Source organism: Acinonyx jubatus, chromosome B1 (assembly GCF_027475565.1).
Source record: "Acinonyx jubatus isolate Ajub_Pintada_27869175 chromosome B1, VMU_Ajub_asm_v1.0, whole genome shotgun sequence".
Classification (NCBI taxonomy): domain Eukaryota; kingdom Metazoa; phylum Chordata; class Mammalia; order Carnivora; family Felidae; genus Acinonyx; species Acinonyx jubatus.
Window position 1 is genome coordinate 82,270,138 of NC_069382.1, and position 18,440 is coordinate 82,288,577.

Here is an 18,440-nt window from a genome sequence, read left to right on the forward strand (position 1 = left end):
TGAGTCAAGTAAGTTTCTAGGTTTGAAATATGTTTGTTAGTGGCAACATTGCAAATTTATGATAATAGAGGAAATGTTCATTATTCTCTTTTTTTAAGCTTATTTTGTTGCTACACTATTAAATATAAAACATAAGTTAAAACAGATTCATACTGAAATAGGCAGTAGATCAGATCTAATTTTGAGTGTTAGTACAATTTGTTTGGGTATAGAAGATGAAGCAACCATCTTTAGGAAGTTACATAGTATTTTAATGTTAAGAAGAGTATTAAATAGAATAAACATTTTTAAGCTTCATTATAATTCTAAACAATAGCATGTTGTTTTCTAACTGTATGATAGCTTCTATAATTATGAAAAATATCACCTTGCAATATTTGCAATAAAAAATATAAAAATTGTACAGAACACTATTTGTAAATCAGAAAATGCCCTCCTTTTTTTTTTTAACATTTATCCATTTTTGAGAGAGAGAGAGAGAGAGAGAGAGAGAGAGAGATGGAGAGAGACAGAGAACAAGTGGGGGAGGGGCAGAGAGAGAGGGAGACACAGAATCTGAAGTAGGCTCCAGGCTCTGAGCTGTTAGCGCAGAGCCCAACACAGGGCTTGAACTCATGAACTGGGAGATCATGACCTGAGCCAAAGTCAGATGCTTACCTGACTGAGCCACACAGGTGCCCCTGAAAATGCTCTCCTTTTGATGAAACATAGAGACTCCTCCCAAGGAGGAGACAATGCCTTAAGTGTGTTTGCCCTCTGCCTTAACCCACAAGGACCTACTTGTAACCAATTTATTTCAATAAAGATGCTGTGGCTTATGCTGGAATCTGTATTGCTGGCTGTCTCCTTTTCTGATTTTTCCTGATCCGCACAGCTTTGCATTTTGACTTAAGAGAGTATAAAGTAATGTAAAGTAACTCATACTCATGCAGAAAAATAAGTGTTGATGGATTCTGATGAGACCATCATCTTCGCTCTCAGCTATGTCTCTTAAACATCCATGGTTTGGTTATTGTTGTTGTATTTTATTTGGGAAGACATTTTTAAATCTTCATAGTTTTGTGGTGTTATTCCCAATAAAATGTTGCTGTGGTTATTTTCAGTTTGAAGTTTGTATGGGTCAGCGAAAATGTCTAGCTATCAATGTCACCAATACTCTAGAAAATCTGTGTTAGTGCCCTAGCACGGTGGTGGGATCTCACCCAAGTATTACTGGATTCATGGCATATGAAGTGAGGCATTAAGCTAATTTAGGAATGCTAGCAGACCATATGTTTTTTGGATGAGATGCATAGCACTTTATTCCTCCTTTTGCTGACTTACAAGCTGTAATATTGATTATATCATAACCGTCATTAACATCAGCACCACACTACACATTTAGACACTGCTCTTGAAACAGAAATGGGGACCACAAATGCTCAAATGAAAATTAATAAACACATATAATACCTTAGTGGTAGGATAGGAACAGAAGGGTCAAGTTTAGAGTACAACCATTCTAAGAAAAAGAAAAAAAGAATTAGAATAATTTCAGATTTAGATGAAATCAATACAAATTTCCACTTTTGGTTTTAATACTTCTGCTTAATACTCATTTGATTTTGACTGTATAAAAGGAAAACAAATTTAACAACAAAGGATTGAGTTTTCTAGAAAAAATATTTTTTCAAAAATAATTTTGAAATGGCTAGGTTATTATTCTTTCCCTTTTTTGTGCTTTGCCTAATTTGTGAATTTCTCTCCCTATGAACTAGACACCTTATAGACTTATCATAGCCTTTTGATTTCTGACACTTCATATTTTTTAATTCAGAGGTAATTCATCTTCTTTCCCCTGGCTCTGGGGTCTCTGAGGTACTGTGCTAAAAGAACATTAGGTTAGGGATAAGAAGCATTGTTTTTTTGGTTGTTTGTTTTCTTTTGTTTTTAATAAGTCCTTTGCACTGGCAATACCTGAATTTTGTTCCTTTTCAATTCCAGTCATTATGTTTAAAGCAATAGAATTCTCAGATTTCTGTGAAACAAATTCACAAAAATAAATATACATTTATAGGAAATGTTCTTTGATGTAAGCTTCCAAAAAAACCTGTGTAGTTTTGTTTCATTTTCACTGTCCCTTTGAGTTGTTTCTTATCAGATAATTCCAATTCCAAAACTCTCACTAGCTCCACAGAGCACCATAGTTTGTGGTTACTGTGTCATTTGTGCTTTGAACTAGAATTTTTTAACTGAATTTGGAAATGAATTCTTTTTCCCACAGAAACTTCAAGGGGCAAGAAGTCTGTGTCTTATTTATACATGTAGACTCAAATTTCATGAAATATCATAGTGTCGATTTTTGAAGTTGTATAATAAAATTTGTTTGCATGTATTGGGAGAAATGCCTCCAATATGTAAAGTGGTTCCTACTCCTATAACTCATCTTCATTTAAATACATAGTTACTAAATTACTGCCCCAGTTTTCTAGCATCCCATTTGCACTTGGCATCTTTATTTAGGACTAACCCTTTTACTTTTGTATTATATCTCCTTTGTTTTGCTAGTTTACACTTGGTAGTTCCTATCTCCTCTGATTTCTTTTAGATCTGAATTGCATTTTCTGTTTTTATTCTCCAGTTCATTGCCATATATCCCTGACTCTTCTTATACTATAATGTAAACAAGTTAAGTTCCTTATATAGAAGATTACAAATGTAGGCATGAGAGACAGTGGATAATCATATAATAATAATAATAATAATAATAATAATAATAATAAATAGAAGAAGGAGGAGGAGAGGAAGTTACTATGTGCTTTATGCTCTGATAAATATATTAGAGATATTGTCTCACTGACCCTTATCAAATTCACCTATGATGTTATTCTTTTTGCCACTTTATAAACCAAGAAACTGAGACATATAGGGCACCTGGGTGCCTCAGTTGGTTAAGCGTCCGACTCTTCAGATCAGGTCATGAGCTCACGGTTCATGGGATTAAGCCCTGTGTTGGCTCTGCAAGGAGCCTGATAGCAAGGAGCCTGCTTGGGATTCTCTGTCCCTCTCTCTCTGCCCCTCCCCCACTCGCATTCTTTCTCTCTCTCTCTCTCTCTCAAAATAAATAAACTTAAGAAAAAAGGAGAGTGAGATATAAAAGTAGTTAAGTGATTTGCACAAAGTTACAGTGCTCATAAATGGGAAAGCCAAGATATGGAGCCACACATTGCTGATTGCAAAGCCTGTGCTTTTAGTGATACACTGCTTGTCTCCTTTGAGAGAGGAGAAAACTGAGAACTTGTTAAAACATACCACACATCATGTGGCTTAGGTGATGGAAGAACAAAGCAAGGACTCAGGTCCAGGACCGCTCGTTCATGGTTTCTTCCACTTCAATTTCACCACAGTGCCTTGTCAAACAGTAAATGAAGACGTAATGAGTGTTAACATGCCATGGAAAAGTCAGACATATTAGCCTTGATGGCAAAAAATGGGAACCAGCCTGGTTAAGGGGAAGACTGAGGGAAACCTGTGGAATCTAGTCTTACCCCGGCAGCCTGGCATTATCAGGCCCAGATCTGATTTACTGTCCAAGCACCTGACAATCATTTGCTTTGCCAACCTTATCTGAATGTCTTAGGACCACGCAAGCAGAAATTTAGAACATCATAATCCTGTGTCATGATTTAATAAAAGAATGGAGAGATTAGATCTGTCTCTGGGAATGGTACTAGCAGTCAGGAAGAATTACGTTACTCTTAAAGTATTCAAACAACCACAAAAGCAGAAAAAAAAGGATGGGAGGGGAGGGTAAAACTTCTTTTTTTAGGAAATCCTTCTCAGAAGAACTGAGACACATGGATGTGTTCTGACCTTGTCTTTGTTGCATATGAACTTCGTTGTGTATCTCCTCACAATTTAGGTTTGATTCAGGGCTCATTCACTCAGCAAGCATTTATTGAGAATTTTTCATATGCTAAGTACAGTGATAGTTTTTTAGAAAAACATTTCAATGTCATCAGTTAATATTTTGCAGTTCATGTCACTAATAACACGATTAATGAAAAATCTCCTTGTTTATTGAGCCTCTACTCATGTGCAAAGAACACATGAGGTGCTCTTCATGCATGATCTTTAACCCACACAGAATTATCATCCCTGTCCTGCAGCAACTCATCTACGATCCTGCAGCTGCTGACTGTACGAGTAGGATTAGAATCCAGTTTGGTCTGACTCCAGCACTTGTGCTGCTTTATTTTCCTGCCTCTTAGGAAGCTAATGATCTGATAGAATCTTTGCTTCCTCCTCCATTCATATGCTATCCTTGGGAGAGTTTCAGGGACCTCAATTCTTTTTTCTTAATGCCTTATCTTAAAATTCAGTTTCATATGCCAGCGACATGGGAGGGGTTCAGTAATAATTTGTTGGAATTTTGATTCATGATGATGACTTCCTCATATGCATTTGGATGCTAAGCTTAAACCTAGTACCATTTGTTTATGAATGGGACCCACCTAAACTAGTGACTATAGTGCAGTCTAAGCATTAGACTATATCTGACTTGAGTCCCTTTCCAAGTTACAGTGAGGGATAGATTGTAATTTGCTTGAAAAGCTGAAACCCTTTAGAATTTACGATTTCAGGGTAGGCCACTTTACCTTGTCACAGAATCTTTCAAGAGAGCACTTAATGAGTACTCTCTTATTTCTTCTGTAGTCTTTCACATGTAACCCTTCCAAGGTAAGCAAACATTTATAGAATTTTATCAGAATGGATGTGCAAAATCTTCTTGAATTTTTTCATAAAAAGAAATCTTGTTTTCATTTATTACTTCTGCCACATTTATGGTAGTGCTGTCATGTAACATAAATTTAACATAAGACTCCCATGATCCTAATAGACATATGGCATTATGTTTTATGATACACAGATGTGTGGGAGAGGCTATGAAAGAAATAAACAATAGATATCTACTGTTGGTTTTTAAATGTTCCCTATTTTATGTAATATTTATATGTGTACATACTTCCGCATATATAAATCTATCATAAGTTGTGTGGACGGGCATGTGTTTGTACATCTGTATTATTTCAGGATTATTTTGCTTTCTCACCAACCATGAATACTTGCTTTCCATTGTTGTCAAATGTATGTGCTTAGAGGAAGTAAGGTCCACATTATGAAGCTCTTAGATTTTTATTTGTTGGTGTTTTGCTTATATTTAACAATTTAACCTCCTTAGACACACGCATACACACAGATACACAGTTCAACTTTGTTTCTAAAAGTAAGAGAACAATAAGAAAAAACCCCACATATTTTTAACTTAATCTCCCAAAGGCATGTTTTTAACTTGAGAGCTGGAAGTAATGATAAGGAGAGGCTCCTTGGGCGATGACATACAGTTTTCTGCACAAGCATACTCAGAGCGATAAAAAGATGAAATTGTCACAAACAACTCACAGGTTGGGAGCATAGACATGTTCTTTAGCCCACGGGGCAGTAGATCAGAATATGTTTGTTCTTGGAATGCATGAATACATCTGAACCCCCTCAGTACTTGAGATGAACCTTGCCATAGACTGACAAAAGAGTTTTAAAGGATAAACTTTTTTCATTTAAAATGGAACTAAACTTTCTTAGAATTTTAATTTCCTATCGCTATTCTTTTCCTGTATGTAAATAATGGTTATGCAAGTCTTTTTAATTTAAGCACCAGATTAGAGTCTTTAAAATTATATGTATGATGAATACCTCTTTAATGACATCTTTTCTTATCAGCATTTGTTTGAACTTCAGGAGAATTTGAAAAATTACAAGCAAACATTTTAATAGCCATGTATATCTTAAATATATTTCATTCTTTCTTAAAAGTCTTCCAGTTAGCTTTCTTGGGTACCAGAAAGTAAGATTATAGCAGAAAGGTCTGATGGTTCCACAACACTAATTCTTATGTATGTCTGAAACACTTTTTATATGAAATGAGGGTGATGTTAGAGGGATTAATGGCAGAATTTAGACTTCAGGTAAGTATCTATTTCTCAGATAAAGACTTTGATGGACAACTGGAAAAAAAAAACCCTCTTTGAGAGGGAATGGCCTATCTGTGATTAATTATAAAACAGAATAGTAGCATACTTTATTGAATGCACCAATGTAAAAGAGGAATGAAGATGGCATGTAAAAACCTACTTAATCGATGCTTTTGCATAGAATTAACTAAAAATGCACATTATAAACCCTGAGAGCAATAACAACACTGAACTTTTCTCTTAGGGAGTGAAGAAGCAGAAAAACATGCAAGTCAGTAGCACATGCCTACTCATTATTGATCCAGACACATGTAGAAGGGGAGAGCCTTGCATCTGTGGGGGGGTTCCTTCACATTTTTCAGCATTATCCAAGTGGAGGTAACAGGAAAGCCTTCTGATTCTGACAGACTCCAACCTCATAAACATGTAGGAAGGAGCAGCTAACACTGTTTGAGCTTTATGATGGATTCAGGATGTCACATGTCTTATCTCATTCAATCTTCTAATAACCTTGCCTGAAAGGTGATATATTCCTGCTTTACTAAGAAACAAACCGAACAACAGCAGTTCAACGTCTCTTAGGTCACACGGCTGGGACACGTTGGAAAATGGAGATTGAGAAAGAAGTGTCCTTGCTCTCAAGGATTTTCTAGAGAATATATATTTTGTTTAGAATCTTAAAATTAAATAATTTTAGAGAACAGAAAACATTGGGACACTTCAACTTCTTTTTGGACCCTTTTAGTGAAAGGCAGTGCCAACTCAGGAGGCCATTTGTCTTTCCCATTTTCAGACAGGTGAAAGTCAGAAAAGTATTCCTTTCTCATCTCAAATTTGCTGTCCTTGCCACGGCCCTCGCTCTCCTTCATGGAATTAAGGAGGACAAGCCTCGTGTCTTTATGATCACATTTGAAAGCAGCTCTTTCGTCCAACCTTAAATCTTCTCTCCTTTTTTTCCTCAGGAAAGAATGTGATATAGTAGAAAGAACAGCCAGCTGTAATGCCAGGCTTGGGTTCAAGTCCCAGCTTTGCCTCCAGCTTTTGCCTCACCTCTATTGTCTGCTCTCTTTAATGCCCGTTAGTAGAAGTAGTAATGACCTCCCTCCCAGGGTAATTCCGGGCAATCAATAAATGCAGTAAAGTTCTTTGCACTGCTTTGCATTAGAGAAAAGCATTCTATCAATACTGTTTTCCTTGCTTCTTGCATTAAACTTACTAATTCCCTCAACCATAATTTAATGTTTGATTTGTTTGCTTACTTAGTTTTTTGAAGTTCTTTCTTACATGTGACATCCACAATTCTCAAAACTGGTCAGTGGCAGAGGGGTCAGTTTAACCTTTGACCTGAACATGTCACTTCTATTATCTGAGAAATAGATACTTACCTGAAGTCTAAATTCTGCCATTAATCCCTCTAACATCAGATATAGCTTCTTATCAGGTGGCAGATACCAGCAAGAGCATATGGAGAGCAGTTTGTTTGGTTGAAACAGAAACAGAGGTGGGCAAAACATTTAAAAAGAATTTTTTTTTTACTTAAAACTTTAGCTGGGGCGCCTGGGTGGCTCAGTAAGTTAAGCGTCCAACTTCGGCTCAGGTCACAATCTCGCAGTCCGTGAGTTCGAGCCCTGCATCGGGCTCTGTAATGACAGCTCAGAGCCTGGTGACTATTTCAGATTCTGTGTCTCCCTGTCTCTCTGCCCCTCCCCCACTTGTACTCTGCCTGTCTCTCTCTCTCTCTCTCTCTCTCTCTCTTTCTCTCAAAAATAAACATTAAAAAAATAAAAATTTAGCAATATAGCATTGAAATCAGGACAGAAATTCATGAATATAACACAGTGTATCAATTGCTATTAGAGTGTACTGATTGCATTTTATTGCTGAATATATCATAAACTGTCCACAGAAGTAAATTCAAGTGACATTTCTCAGGACCGGGCTGTGAGAATAAAGGGAGACATCAAACCCAGAAGTAGGTGAATTTGCTTCTCCAACTGATTACATGTCAATGTCCTTTAGGGACACAATTGCCTAAAATTATCAAAAGGCTCTAACATGAGCCACTTGCTAATTGCTGTTAACATTATATCAATTTAATTTAAAATCAGAATATGAAACGTATACAGATATCATGGGATTCGGATAGTGGAGAGGGAGAGAGAATACATGCTTTAGAGACATATCTGAACACATACGTACATACCCAAATCTGGCTCTTGTATTGCTTAGCAGCATGGTAGAGTACTCTGAACTCAGTTTTCTTATCTGTGGAATGGGGACAATAGTAGTTACCATCTCACAGAGTTGTTGTGAGGCTCACAAGAATTATTTGATAGAAGATGTGTCCAACAGTGCCTGACACATAGAAAGTGCTCAACAAACATTCCCTATAATTTTTATTTATCTTTGTATTGATTAGCTTGTCTAGCCTCAGGTTTGGTTTTGTTTTGTTTTTGCAGATGAGGATTAGACATATTGGACACAGCCTATCTGAAACAGTATCTGGTGCAAAGCAGGTGCAAATCAATGCTTATTACCTATTATTAAAATTATCATTATTATTATTTTGCATTACATTCGACTAGACAGTCTTTCATTTATAATTTAAATGGCTCTGCAGTCATATATTCTGCATTTTTCTTTATGTTCCTAATCTATTTTCATGAGGCTGTAGGTATGACCATGGAAACCAATTAGCACTTTCTTAGCTTGCATTATTCAAAAGATGTCATATTCATCAGATTGCAAATTAGAGTTTTCAGTCACTGAAGGGACAGCACATACTTAGAGCACACTTTAATAGCTTCTCAGTTTGTATAGAAAAGCCTGAAACCGTTCCTCTTTTAAAATGCAAATCACATTAAGTTAATATCGGTACACAAAGACCTACCTGCTTAAGAAGTTTGAGAGCTAATTTAGCTTTGAAGATAATTTGCAGGAAAGATTAGGCCTGCAAGGAATTATATTTGACCTGAAAATTTCATATTGGATTTGCCCATATTTACCAAAGTCACTTTCGTCATTATCTCCCCGTGTTTCTGTTGCTCTAGACACATTTATATCAGCTTTTTCTAAACAGTGTTTTTTTGTTTGTTTGTTTTGGGTTTGGGTTTTTTTGAACACAGTATCCCTTAAGTTAATCATATATGTTCTTAGAATAAAGGAGTTTTATATCAAGTAAATTTAAAAATGCTGTGCTAAAAGACTGAAGAGGGTTACTTTACTGTAGGACTTCTCAGTGCCTTCATTAGTCCTCAAGGCCCTTTGGGAAGACAGATGTTGCCTACAGCTTTCCCACACTAATTTGAACGCAAGAGTTTTTTTCATGGAACACCTATTCACAGCTTATCAGATGTTGTGCTCCAAGAAACACAGCTGCATAATTTAGGAAATGCTGATTGGGAACAAGAACAGCCAAGTGTTTTTCAGAGAAATACATGAGTGACTGTCTTGGGGAGACTGGGTGGCTCAGTTATTAAGCCTCTGACTTCGGATTAGGTCCTGATCTCACAGTTCATGAGTTCAAGCCCTACATTGAGCTCTGCAGCTGGAGCCTGCTTGGGCTTCTCTTTCTCTCCCTCTCTCTCTGCCCTGTCTGGGTGCTGTCACTTTCTCTCTCTCTCTCTCTCTCTCTCTCTCTCTCTCTCTCTCTCTCAAAACAAATAAATAAACTTTAAAAATACATGAGTGATTGTCTATATGTATGGTCCACTTTTCTCCCTCAACTATAGGCCTGTTTTCTAACACATACATCTGTAGGCAGGCATGTGGTCTTCATGCAAATGAATACTCAGTCCTACATGCACACTTTCCACCCATGCACGTTATGCTCCTATGTAACATGCAGTTACCCACCCCGATTTCTCCCATCCCTCACCCCCTGTCCATACGCATTGCCAACCCTGTGGCATTTTATATTCATGCCATGACTGGTGTAGACACCAGTTTGTGAAATTTGTATAGAAATGTGGGAAATGAGTGACAAAATACATACTGTATCCTTTATGGGCATTGACTGATTCATTTTCAGCTTACATAAGTGGACATACATTTATTTTTGCAAATTATAACTACCGCAAACTGAACTTTGCTGTTCCCCTGAAAGCTGTGCTTTTTTGGTGCTTTTCATATCTTTGTTAAACTAAGAACCATCAGACACTCTTAATGCAGCAGAAGCTAGAAATCTGAGCATCTTTTTCAATTCATCCTTTCTAAAATTCTTATCTGATTATGCTCTTTTCCTCCTAAACAATAGAGACAGTATATTCCTTCCCGCCCCCCTCCACATGAGCATGTATATGAACATATGTGTGCAACAACCTCAGCCAAGATATACAAGATTGTAAGTCTGCTTCTTCAGCCTCATCTGCAACCACACACATTACCCTTGACACTGATACCTCTTCCTTCATCATTTACAGGGGCTTGTGCACACTTTCCACTTTGTAAAGGTGGAGTCCAGTCCTACACTGATAACCAGTTATTTTCCCTCCACTTTTGGGCATCTTTTACCCAAGGAATAAGTCTTACCCATCCAGAACACCCTGGCATTCTTCAAATTTACTCCCTCTGGGAACTTAGATACAGCAGTCTCCAGAAATGTTAGTGAAAAGTTCTGGTCACCACCCCAACTCAAGCTTTTCGATTTCCTATGACCAGATGACCATCAGGCTTTTGAGTGGTGCCTGAAGAAGCAGGTCAGAACGCATCACCCTGTCAACTCACAGAGGATTAATGATCACTGGGAGGTCACCATTGTTAGTTTTGTTTCCAGTGAGGTTTGACTTTGCTGTTCTATTTATACATTGTCTGTTCCACTGAATATATATATATGAGTGAGCTGTGTTGGAGGTATCAACCTTGAAGGAATATATAGAAAGTTACCTGCCCCTTGACAATGTATCCCCCACTTATAGTATGCTCTAGTTGAGGATTATTTACCCTAATCTATTAAGTGAAATTAATTGATGTCTATAATTCTGTGGCATAGCATGGCTATCTTATAGTACAAGTGCATTTGAAAGAGATTGTTTGCAATAATATTTCAGTAAGGTACAGAATTGTCAAGAAATTAAGACAAATACTATTTTATTAATAGAAGCTAGGGAAACTAGAAAATACACAAAAATATGATAAAGGGTTTTAAGAATGCAAAGAGAAGGATGAGATCAAAGGTAAAAAGAGAAGATGTAGAATAAGAAAGAAGAAAGAATAGTCAAGCTTATTTTGTGGTACTTAATTAGATATAGTACCAATATATGCAAATTACTTTCCATGTATGCACGCTGTTTTGTAGGCTGTGCTACAATGGGGGATAGTTACTTCTAGTAATGGGTCCAACCTGTTTCATGGATGATCTGTTGGGTTCCTCGGTCAATGCACTTAAGCTCATTAGAATAAGAAATACCTAATAGAAATACCCAAATACCTAATAGATAAATTAAGTAATTAAGGAGTCTTCTTTCTAACACTGTGTAACACTGATGAATTTGTTACCCTATGGGGTAGTTTTACTACCTTGCATATAAAGTAAGTTTTTTTTTAATTAACTGTATTACTGAATGAGGATTTAATTGAACCTGATCTCAGTGGTACTGGGCATATATTACATTATTACAAGCAAACGAAATGTCCAAATTTGCTTGTAGATACATGCTGAATATTACTTCTTTCTTATGTTCGAATATGTAAGTTAGAAAGGAAATAAGCACATTCCTTTAAAACTTAGTATAAAAATTGATTGTTAAAAACAAACTTGAGGTGCCATAATAAACTTAGTCTAATCCTCAACCATCCATTGAAGAGCAGAGCAGATAACTTGAATTTTATTTTATTTTATTTTATTTTTATTTTATTTATTTTCATTTTATTTTTATCTTTCTCAACATAGATGCAGTCTCCCTATTTCAAAGCAGGTTTGAAAGTTTCAATCCTAAACTTAAAAATGTTGTATAGTGGGGATTATTTTTTTCTTATCTAGAATCGAACTGAAGATTTTCCAAGGACTTACACAGTAAGTAGGAGAGACAGTCTCTATAGGTCCTTGGGTTTGCTTGTTTGTTGGGCAGACTGCCAACTAACACTAAATTTCCTGACTATTGAGACATACCTCTAGTACCACTAAAAATGAATTGCTTCTATGACCAATTCTATTATTGCTTCTATGATATATCCTTTAAAGTACTTTGAGGCTGTTAGGCCTGTGAGTGTAACATTGGAAGAAGTTAGAGTACTGTTACTTTCACCAGGAGTGTTAATTACTTTGCTTAAATTTCCCCATTAGTAAATTGGGGAATCATTTACTAATGATCATACCATTGAATGAAATTAAATAATGGGTTCATAAGCTGGATTTTAAGTAAAGGATCCTTTTATATTTTAATAGAAAAAAATTTCTATCTACTCTTTCTTTCATGCATCCTTTCCTTCCTTAAACCTTCACTAGTCCTTGAAACAAGTACTATTCAATTGATCTTCTTTCCTGTCAAATTTATTTGAAGAATATATTGAGATAATAAAGGATATATAGGAGGAAACGGTAAAAACACATATAACTGGTTTCATAGTATTTATCATAAAATTTATTGTTTTCTCAGAGATTTTTTTTTTAATTCTTTGAGTTCAAAAATTATTGTCATGGACATGATATGGAAACAAAATTTTGTGTTTCAGGACTAAGGTGAGTAAAAGATGGGAATACATATTTTTGGAGAGTGTTTTTCCTTTTTCACACCCTACAGGTCCATTCCTTAATGAAAGCTTTGTGAAACTTCCATCTCATGTCTTACCTACAGAGAGATGGAGTCAGAAAGGAGGACTGATGAATTTCTAAGAGATAAGGAGTGTTTTCTTCTGGAGCTGATTGTAAGACTAGAATCATGGACAACTCTGAAGCTAGAGAGGCAAAGAATGGATAACAAGCAACATTTTATAACAGCACATGAATACTCATTCTGGGAAAAAGTTCCCCTTTCTATTTTTGAGTCATGTATATTAATAATCAGCACATAAAGCTGAGTCACAAGGGTCCAATGTAGACTATAGGATGGTTGGGTAAATTATGTCTTATGTTATCTAGGACTGGAACCCAAGACACATCATTCCAAAGATGGTGGTCCGTTCTGCCATTAACCTTAGGAAGGAAGTGTGTGTGCACTCTTCAGTTTTATTGGGTGCAAAAAGAAGACTTTGAATTCAATGATTAGATGAACTCCAAGGTTCTTTAGTGCTAAAAGGCTGAGGATTGTCTCCATCTATGACCTTCTTAGAGAGGGATGGGGTGAGGGTTGCAGGCAGAGAGAGGTAAGGGAGTTATTTTTTGCATTACCTGGAGGACCTAATTAGTGAAGTATACAAGGAAAGGGTATTGATTTTTATTGGATAACTTATGTTTTCCTGAAAGACAGCCTTTCCAGAATCAAGTTTAGAGAAGCCTTTACAAATGGAGGTACTTCTTAGAGTTCTGAGGACACCTCACAATCTTCATCTGTAATTGAGAATGGAGTGCCTCATAACACTGATATTGAGAATTTTAGAAAATAATACATGCAATGCAATTGACATATGCATGGTACATAGTACCCAATAAGTACCGGTCATCATTACCATCATCATCATCAACAACTTGAGTCTCTCATAACACTAAACCTCAATAGCTTTCTATTTTGTCAAAAATGAGTTTACACCAACTCTAGGCTGTTTATACCTACGTGTCTTTGATCATACACATTTCCTACCTATGGTCACCATGGTTCAATGGGTGATCAGTGCCAGTCATATTTGGAAGGTGACATTTTGAGCAAAAATTTGGAGAAATTAACCCTGCAGATATCAACTGAGGAGTGATGGTGGCAATGGTGGTCTTGCTGCTATAGCCAATATAAAGAACAGTAAAGAGACTCATGAGACAAAATTTGAATGAGCAGTACAAGGACAGTAAAAGAAGTAAGGCCAAGAAAGTAACATGGGTCTAGATGCTGTAGGAGTGAAAGCCAGTGTGCCTGCTTCATCTTTTACTTCTAGTAGAGCCAGGAGTCATGCCTGGTTTTTAGAAGAGGAGTGGCATGCTCTGACTTCAGTTGTGTTGAGAATAGAATCAGCACAGGGGGGCAAGTGTGCAAGTAGGAAGCTTCTGCCCCAACCCAGGAGAAGAGTGATGGTGGTTTTTACCAGGGAGGTAGTTCAGAGGTGCTGAGAAGTGGCCATTCTCTGGATATATTTTTAAGACAGAATGAATAGGGTTTGGTGACAGCATAGATGTGGAATATGAGAGAAAGGAAACAACAATGAATTCAGAAATTCTGGTTTAGACTTTGAAAGCAATGGAGTTACTGCTAACTTAGTAGGGGGAGGCTTCAGTGAAATAGGTTTTAAGAGAAAGATTGCAAGTCCCCTTTTGAACATTATCAAGTTTAGATGAGATACATTTGTAAGAATGAATTAATAAACTAATGAAGGGTGAAAAAAGTAACCATATGAAGTTTAGAAATGTTTTAAACTACAGTCAAGAGAAGCAAATGTAAGTAAATAAAATTATCATTAAAGTTTTAAAATCCATTGATAAAAAGATATTTTAAAAATTTTTAATATTTATTTTTGAGAGAGGGAGAGACCGAGGGTGAGTGGGGGAGGGGCAGAGAGAGAGACACACACAGAATACAAAGCAGGCTCCGGGCTACGAGCTGTCAGCACAGAACCCCATGCAGGGCTCAAACTCATAGACCATGAGATCATGACCTAAGCTGAAGTCAGATGCTTAACTGACTTAGCCACCAGGAGCCCTAATAAAAAGATATTTTAGAAAGAATCTTTTCAAGGCTCTCAATCAAGTCCTCTAACACTTCAATTTATAAAGCAATAACAAGATGGGGAAGAGAAAGTATAATAACATTAAAACCATAATGGCTTAAATAAAACCACATTGGGATGAGGAATAGTAATTTGAAACGATAGAAGACAATCCATGTAAAGGAAAACACTCCTGAGTGTTTCTCCCTTGTCATTCACACAGAATGGTTCATTTCTGATTTTTGGTCACCAAATGTGTGGGATGCCTGTGGAATCGGGATGCCTCATCCTCCCAGTACATGGATGTGTTCACCAACCCAGAAGTTATCTGAACCTGTACCTTTGAGATTTTTGTGGAGGGTTAATCACATAGGCAGGAATGGTCATTCACCCAATTTCTAGCCCCTCTCCCCTTCATGGAAGATAGAGTGTGAGCCTGACAATTCTAAGCTTCTAACCGTGTCTTGTTCTTTCTGGTGACCAACCGCCATCCAGGAGCCCACCAAACATCGCCTCATTCGAACAAAAACACTCTTATCATCCAGGAAATTCCAAGGGATTTAGGAGCTCTGTGTCAGGGACCAGAGTCAAAGACAAAATATTAGAGCAAAAGATGCTCTTAGTGCTCTTAGTACTTAGGAAAATACAAGGGAACCAGGCACAGAATAAAACATATATTTCTATTATTTTGCAATCAATAAAGCAGATGATAAACCCAAGAAATATTGCAGATTTCAGAAAACTAGTACCTGTAGTCCCTCACCTCTTCCACTGTCTTTCACAACCAGGACCACCAACAACACAATAATAGCAAATACTGAGTGCTTTCTCAGACTGTCTCATTTACGCCTCAAAAAATCTTACACGGCAGGTAATATTATTATCACTATTTTACATATAAACAAAATTAAGCTTAGAAGTGTTAAGTAAATTGTCCAATACCACATTTCTGGTAAGTTCCAGAGAAAATGAACAAAAATAGAATGGATGAGAGAGAAGATAATTTATGGGCACAGTGATTTTTAAGGATGCAATAATAGACTTATTTCAAGAACGATGGTCCAGATTCAGTAATCAAAGCCCTATTAAGGTAGACCTTTCCAGACATCTGCAAATGTAATTGAAATGGGTTCTCTATGAATACAGCAAAGGTAATGAATAATGACCAATATTGAGTTGTATTCTAATATTTTTAAAGTTAGAGGTTTTAAAGTGTTACAGACTGAATGTTTGTATCCCCTCAAAATTCATCTTTTGAAGTCCTAAACCCCGTCTGTAATGTTATTTGGAGATGGGGTCTTCGGGGAGCAATTGGGGTTACATGATGTCATAAGAAGGGGCCCTCATGATGGCATTAGTGCCCTTTATAAGAGACACCAGAGAGCTTGCTCTTTCTCTTCATCATGCAAGGACACAATGAGAAGGCAGCTGTCTACAAGTCAGGAGGAGATCTCTCACAAGAATCTGACCATGCTGGCATCAACCAAAATTGTATTTTATGGCAGCCTGAGCAAACTAAAACAAAGAGTTACTGGACTTTGATAGAATTCTTAGAATAGATTTTAAAATCATTTTTTTTTATTTCATCAACTGTATTTTCTTGTTGTAACCAGTAAGAATTAAATTCTAAAAGTTACCACCATTGCTGCAGCCACAGACATCAGTCTCTGTTCTTTAGGATAGGGTTTCAAGAATAAGTTGTCAAGAATAAGGCCTACTTCAAGAGATACCAAGTGAAAATTAGAAGAAAACAAGAGGGTAAAGCTGATACTATGTTTGAGAATGCTTAGTAAATCCAGGATAAATTAAATATAATATAATAGTTTATGTAACTGGTGGAGATAGCATTTGTCAGATTGCTTGCATCTACAGGACTATATTGCTGTGATAGTCTCTGTGGCTTATACTCATGAACTTCCAAATTATAATGTGAAGGTATTTTATATTTAGATGTAGTCCATACCAGAACTGCCGCTAGAAATAGAATTTCTGAAGGATTCTGGGGATTCTGAAGGGAGCTATGGGAAGAAGCTTTTCTGTCCTTCACAGTACCAAATGATGCCCTGGATGCGATTCAAAAGCAAGGAACTCAGCACAGAAGTGCTTTGTAAGCACATCTTGGATCAGAACATTTCAGATTATATGTGGTACTTAATGGAAGAAGATGATGCTGCTTACAAGAAATAATTCTCTCAATATGTAAAGAAAGTAACTCCAGACATGGAAAAGATACACAAGAAGGTTCATGCTGCTATAGGAGAGAATACAGTCTTAGAACAAAGTTTAAAAGAAGACATGAAATGATTCCTAAATGTCTCTTGCTCAGAACAAAGATCCCGTAGCCCAGAAGACCAATTGCCTCAGAGCTCAGGAGCAAGCTGGGAAGGACTAAACTAAAACCACAATTTTTATGAAGACTTTTCAGATAAGAATGATAAACAAATTGGCAAACAACTAAAAATAAATTACACCATTTATATTTTGTTTTTCAGAAATGAATTTTAAAAAATCAGATGTGGCCTTCCGATTTTTATTGTTCTTAGACCAACTTCAGTGCGTCTGATGACTTGTGAGGTGGCCTTGAGCCTGTTGCTTAAACTCATTGGGTATCAGTTTCTATGAAATGAATTAGATGGTATTTATTCACTGGTCTAAACATTCTCTGACATTATTCAATCCTAACAGTGACTTATGAGGAGTTTATCTGAGAAAAAAGGAGAAAATAGCTGCCTCCGAGGTTATTTAAAACTAGTGAAACTTTTATTTGGAACACATACATCAATATAGTTCTCAAAAATTTCCAAAACATTATATAGCAATTGCTCTTGAATTGAAAATTTTACTCCTGTGACCCTTCATTTTTACTGTTTTTCTACTTCCTGCCAAAACCCATTCTTGTTCTTACATGGATTCTTTTCTTAGAGAAGTGATAAGGACCTTTTAATTACTAGTAGGTAACCTGTCTTATAATCAGAAATCTTAGAATAATCTTTAAAAGGGTTATATTTGGAGAAACAGTGCTTTCTCATGTACTTTATGTTGAAAAACTGGTGCAGGACATTTGATCTATTCAAATATATCTTCAGAATCTATTTAGCATGAATAAAAGCAGTATACTGAGCATTCTGTTTCCTTGTAGCAGCGTCTTGAACTTTGATTTAATTATTTTTCTTCTTTTTAACAAAAAAATTCCGTAGGAATCTTTATTGTTCTGTCTAGACTTCTTTACTGATGAATCAGTCACATCTTGACCTCTAAAATAATTACCAGATGATTTAGGAAGGCAGTGTTAAGACTATATAGCAGAACAAGATAAAGTCAGAGAATGAGAAATTTCAGGTCTTTATAATATTTTAAAATTAGTGCTGCCCTAGCTAAATTGAGTTTCCTTATTGTGGCAGTAATCATTACTCATTGTGACCACAAGAAGTGCTGGATTCCCAGGTCATCCTTCATCCACGTGGTCACCCATCATTTTACCTGTCTGTCTACTCCCTACTCTGGTCCTAGTGCCCTCTGCTCCCCAAATCTCCTCCAATACCTTAAGTCCCTCCTCAACCACAACCCCATTCTCAGTCAGTTCTCTTTATTTAATTGGAAGCTGGGTATCTATCTCTTGCAGCCCTGCCAAGTGGTGTAGGA

At 36.6% G+C, this 18,440-nt stretch overlaps 1 protein-coding gene across 9 annotated transcripts in view; it reads left to right on the forward strand.

The window, feature by feature from the left end:
• INPP4B (inositol polyphosphate-4-phosphatase type II B) overlaps positions 1-18,440 on the forward strand; it is a 761,046-nt gene that overhangs the window by 509,354 nt on the left and 233,252 nt on the right. The window lies entirely within an intron of this gene.